The following is a 6,334-nucleotide window of genomic DNA, read 5'->3' on the forward strand; positions in this document are numbered from 1 at the left end:
TGCCCTGCAAAAAACTTAAAAAAATAGAATTTGCCAGGAAAAAGCTAGTGACTTCATGTCACTTCATGGCACTAAAAACAATAAAAAGGATGAAAAAAATAGAAAAAATGTGAAATATTTCTTTGGGAAAACAAATGACTTTGATAATAGTCTAATAATCTATATACATGACTTTGATATTAGATATAATAATCTATATAATAATATATAACAAAAGAATTATTGAACTAGCTGAAAGCCATGATCAAAGAAAGTGTCTAGTTTGACTAGATAATCTCTAAAGATTTCTGTAGTTAAGAAGTTTGTATTCTTATGATTCAAAGTTGAAGCGTATTATCAACATGGTTTCCTTAAGTTGCTATATAATGAATATAATTTAATTCATTTTATTTTGTTATTATTGAACCTGTGATTTCATTGCTATAAAAATTTCAAGGAACACATTTTCCCTATTAGTAAAGATCAGTGCTTTTAGGGGCAACATTTAGCCATCTAAAATTGCTTAGGGTACTGAGAGATTAAAGTATGTGCCCAGGGTGCAAAGCAGAGAGAAAAAAATAATTTTAGTCAATAGCTCATTATTAGGGTACATGTTTACAACACAAAGAATGACTGTTTGACAATATTATGACTAATTTTCCATTAAAAATGTCATTGAGATAAAATTGAACCACCAATTTAATTCCCAGTTTGCTAGGACCTGGGTATGTATTTAGAAGGGGGTGGCTGCAATGCAACTTGGAGGAAACTTCATTTAGTGGGTTATTATAGAAAACCTTTTCCTTTCAAAAACCAAGTGGTCTCTTTAAGTAATATACCACAGCTTAGTTGGGGGGAAAATTCTTTTACTTAAAATAGAGAGCTTATGATATTCCTTGGAAATAAATAGACTCAGCAAAAAGCTCAATGTATGATGAAGTGTGAAATGAAGTTTTGACAGAATGTATAACCCAAACTTTGGAAGCAATTAACTGCTGCTGCTACTGCTGCTGCATAGGAGAAATTAAGACATCTAACATAAGAATTTCAAACATTGAAATCAATAGTTATTAAATACCTACTACAAACACAGACAAGGAGCTCCAAATACTTCAAAAGAAAGACTGATTTTTGATTTTATTTTGATAATATTTTAATTTCTTCAACTACATGTAAAAACAAATTTAAATATTCTTTTCTTTGAGTTCCAAACTCTTTCCCCCCACCATTTCTCTACTTCTTTACATACAATAAGCAATATTCTTTATATAATATATATGTGCAAACATGTAAGTATATATTTCCATATTAGTCATTTTTTGGGGGCAGGAGACTGGAAGAAAGAAAAAGAAAAAGATCGAGAGAGGGAGGTGGGAGTGAGGATGAAAAAGAAAGAAGGAAAGAAGGAAGTAAGGAAAGGAAAATAAATTTTTTGATTTGCATTTAGGCTTCATCAGTTTCATTTTCTTGGGTTTTTTCCCCCTTCTGGAGATGAATAGCATCTTTTATCATGAGTCCTCTGAGATTGTCTTGAATAACTATTGCTGAGAATAGCTAAGTCATTCAAAATACTTAATTATACATTATTATTGTTACTATGCACAATTTTTTTGTTATTGTTTCTGCTCACTGCATGCTGTATCAGACCCTATATCTTTCCTATTTTTTTCTGAAACCATCAGGCTCATCATTTCTTATAGCATAATAGTATCAAATACTATAAAATATTCAATCAGTTTCCCCAAATTTCAAATTCTTTTGCCACCATAAAAAGAGATGCTATAAACAACCCTTCTGAACCTAGTATGGGAATCTCTGGGTCAAAGTTTCTGTGTTGTTTTTATAACTATTTTTGCAAAATTTCAGATTGCTAACCAGAATTGTAGACCAGTTCACAACACTAGTGTAGTGCATTAATGTTCAAATTTTTCCTCATTTTTTCCAAAATTTAGCATCCTTATTTTAGTCACATTAGCCAGTTTGAGCAGTGTGAGGTGTTACCTCAAAGTTGTTTTAATTTCAATTTCTCTTATCAAAAGTAATTTGGAGCTTTTTTGAATATGCCTAAAGATAACTTTGATTTCTTCATCTAAAAATTGCCTGTTCATATCCTTTGACCTTTTATCAATTAGGGGATGACTTTTATTTTTGTTAATTTGACTCAGTTCTCTATATATTTGAGAAATGAGACCTTTGTCAGAGATCATCTGTAAAGACTGTCTCCTAACTTTCTGCTTTTCTTCTAATTTTGGTTGCATTGGTTTTCTTTGCATAAAACATTTTAAATTTATTGTAATCAAAATTATCCCTTTTATATTTAGTAGTACCTTCTATTTTTTGAATTGATTCTAAATTCTTTTCTTCTCATGAGATCTAAAAGATAAACTAATTCACTCACAATATCTCACCTTAATGTCTATGTCAAATACCCATTTTGATTTTATGTTTGTATATAATATAAGTGAATAGCTAAGAATAATATATAGTCCTTACCAAACTGCATTTTTTTTGCCAAAAAGAGGGTAAGGGAATTGGACAGACTGTCCCAAAGAAATAACAAGGAAACAAGGAACACTTTGCTGTCTGGAGACAGCTGGAACAGATTTTTCAACTCTATTGACCCAAAGTAATTCTTGGTTCCAGTTCCAACCTTGGCTATAGTTCCATGACTAATTCAAGAGCTAGTACTTATGGTTACAAGAAAGTAAAGTCCCTAGTCACATTCCAGGGTCAAGAGGAGTGCTTATCCTTAAAGCTAGGCCATCCCTGGGTAAAGATCAAAGTGTAGAAGAGTATCCACCTTTCTACCAGTATAATACAATTATGGAAAAACTTGGAGGCCATCAAAACTATTTTTGATCACTAGTTTTATATAGCTTAAAAAATCTGAAACTTGGTACAGTGCCTCATTGAGCCCAAGTGATAAGAGTCAAAAGATGGACTAGGAAAAAATTACAAAGAAAAATTTGGCCATAAAAAGGTACTTACAGTACTGGTACTAAAGAATAAGAAATACATTTAAAATAAGACAACAATATAAAAATATACACAAGAAAAACTTCAAAGAAAAATGTTAATTGATCCCAAGTCCAGCCAGATTTCTTTTAAGAATTAAAGAAATAAGAATGGTAGAAAAAAACTCAGAAAATAAATATTTCTAATGCAAGAAAATAATGAATAGTGAATTATAGTTTGGCAAAAGAGGCACAAAAATATTGAAGAAAATAGTAACTTAAGAAACATAATTGTTTTTTTTTTAAGGCCCAAAAGTTCACCAAAGAAATGGCAATGAGGGAACAAACCTTTTTTTTTTTTTAGGTTTTTGCAAGGCAATGGGGTTAAGTGGCTTGCCCAAGACCACACAGCCAGGTAATTATTAAGTGTGTGAGACCGGATTTGAACCCAGGTACTCCTGACTCCAGGACCAGTCCTCTATCCACTGCACCACCTAGCCACCCATGAACAAACATTTTTAATAACCAAATAGACCAATATTAAAAGGGATGAAAAACTTCAACCCATTGAAGAAAATAATTTCTTAAAAATTATAATTGGTTCATTGGTAGTTAATGATTCTCACGGAAAGGAAGAAAGAATAAATATAAACTTCTCAGACCCTGATGCAATAAAAATTTCATACTTTTTACATATAAACATTTAAATAATAAAGGGTCATGGAAAAATAACCAAGATCAAAGGATATGAACAGACAGCTTTCAAATGAAGAAATTAAGGCAACATTTCATCATATGAAAAATGCTCCAAATCATTATTGGTTATAGAAATGCAAATTAAAATAACAATGAGGTATCATCTCACATCTATGAGATTAACCAAGATAAGAAAAAGGAAAAATGACCAAAACTGGAGAGGTTATGGGAGGATTGGGACATTGATGCGTTGCTGGTAAAGCTGTGAACAGATTCAACCTTTCTGGAGAGCCATGTGGAACTGTGCCCAAAGAACAATAAAATTGTTCATACTCTTTCACCCAGCAATTACAATTATTAGTCTATATCCAGAAGAAGTTATAGAAGAAGGGGGGAAGCTCTACATGTTTAAAATATTCATAGGGGCTTTTTTGTATTGACAAAGAATTAGAAATGGAGGGGATGCCCATCAATTGGGGAATGGTTAAACAAGTTATGGTCCATGAATACTATGGAATACTATTTTTCTATAAGAATCCATAAATGGTAAGATTCTAGAGAAGCTTGGAATGACTTATGGGATCTGATGCTAAGTGCAGGGATGTGAACCAAGAGAACAATGTATATATCAACAACATTGAGGGATGAACAACCGTGATGGAAGCAGTCTTTTTCAGTAGTCCAGAGAGCTAGGGCAACTATATTAGACTGGCAATTGACCATATTATCCCCATTCAGAGGGAGAAAAACAAAACAAAATAATATACATGCATACATACACACACTCAAAACAACCCTTCAGAATCTGATGAACACTTTATAAAAATTATATCTTATGTATCTTTTTCTCTTAATCCTAATTCCTCATCCTGAAAATTACTAGCATTAATCTGTAAACATGTTTATCAAAATCTGTATGTACAATGCTAATCTGACTGTTTGCTGCTGTGGGCAGGGGGGGGGGTGGGAAGGGAAGGAGGAATAAAATTTCATAATTTTAAAATATGCATGTGTATATTGATGAAAATAAATAAATGAATTTTAAAAAGGAAGTTAATGGTTCTCTAAGACTTAAAAAGGAAATAAAAATATAAAATAAAACCACCACCAAAAAAAAGAAAATCTGAAATACTGTATTAGAAATGTGCCTCACTTGGATAGATCAAAGAGAATCAAATAAAAACTCTTAGACTAATTGAATGTTATGTTATAAAGAGAATATAGACATCACATTTCAAGAAATTATCAAAAAATTGCCCCAGTATATTAAATCAAAAATGCAAAATAAGAATGGAAAAAAACTACTGATAACCTGACAGAAATTTCAAGATAAAAATCCTCAGGAATTTTATAGTCAAATTCCCCAAGTCCTAGGTCAAGGAGGAAATACTACAAGTATGTGGAAAGAAGCAATTCAAACATCATAGAGCCTCTTTTAGGAACAGACAAGATTTAACAACTTCCCCTGAAAGGCACAGACAGTTTGGAATATAATATTCCTGAAGGCAAAGGAGTAGTATAACAACCAAGAAAAACTTTCTAGTAAAGTTGCGTGTAATCAAGGAGGAGGAGGAAAAAGACCTCATGCAGTTTTAGACTGGAAAGATGCTTCCCTTTGAAATTTTGCTGTATCTATTTCTCTTAAATTTGATTAAAGATGTTATTTTTACATTTTTTGAAGGAGGATGTTGGGAGAGATCATCTGGGTTCAAGCCTGAACCTTGAACCTTGCTATCATGGTTTCATCCCAGGAATTCATAATATTTAATTACTTTTTTCCCCTTTTACCTCATGCATTTTTTAGACATTTAGGAAATTGCAACAGATAATCATAACTAGATCTGCATAGTTTCCTTTTTTGCTAAGCTACTGAGTTCAATCAAACTATTTATTTCAATTTTTTAAAATGAAGAATTATTTTTTCAAAAAAACTCTTTTAGTCAGAATAGCAATTAAAGACAGCAGCTATTACAAGGAAGAGGTTGAATTTAAAACAGATTTTAGTAATCAATCTCCTTAATGAGGGTTTGTTTTAGCAGAATATAAGCATGTTTTGTTTTGTTTTTTGCAAGGCAATGGGGTTGTGACTTGCCCAAAGACAAACAGCTAAGTAATTATATTAAGTGAGTGAGGCCAGATTTGCACTTAAGTCTGGCTGACTCAGGGCCAGTGTTCTATCCACCATGCCACTTATTTACTCCAGAAGATAAAAGTGTTAAATAGCAAATCCACAAAAATAGGTCTTTGTTAAAAATAAATATATCAGTAGAGAATTTGAAGGAAATCCCAAAAAACTCAACAAAAGAGTCAAAAACATAGATACAAATACATAACTAAAGACAAAACTGAAATAAGAAAGAAAATAAAAATACAAGGTTTGTTGAAAATATTCAAATTTCTTAATTCTAAATATATCAATTGATAGAAAATATAGAGAAATTTTATTATGAAATTCAATATGAACTCAATTGTGCTGTTATAATTTACAAGGTCATGTGCAGAAGCATATGACTGATTTGACTCACATTTTCATACTTTGCAGTCTTAAATTTAATCACTTTCTAGAAATTTGTGCAACAAGAAGGTATATTTTTCTAAAACAATTCTGGTGTTGATATAATTCATATTATCTCCTTATTTTCCCTTATTGAACCAAAGATTTTTTTTCTTAGGCCATTATTATTGGAGAGTAATCATCAATTAGG

This window comes from Macrotis lagotis, chromosome X (assembly GCF_037893015.1).
Source record: "Macrotis lagotis isolate mMagLag1 chromosome X, bilby.v1.9.chrom.fasta, whole genome shotgun sequence".
Lineage (NCBI taxonomy): Eukaryota > Metazoa > Chordata > Mammalia > Peramelemorphia > Peramelidae > Macrotis > Macrotis lagotis.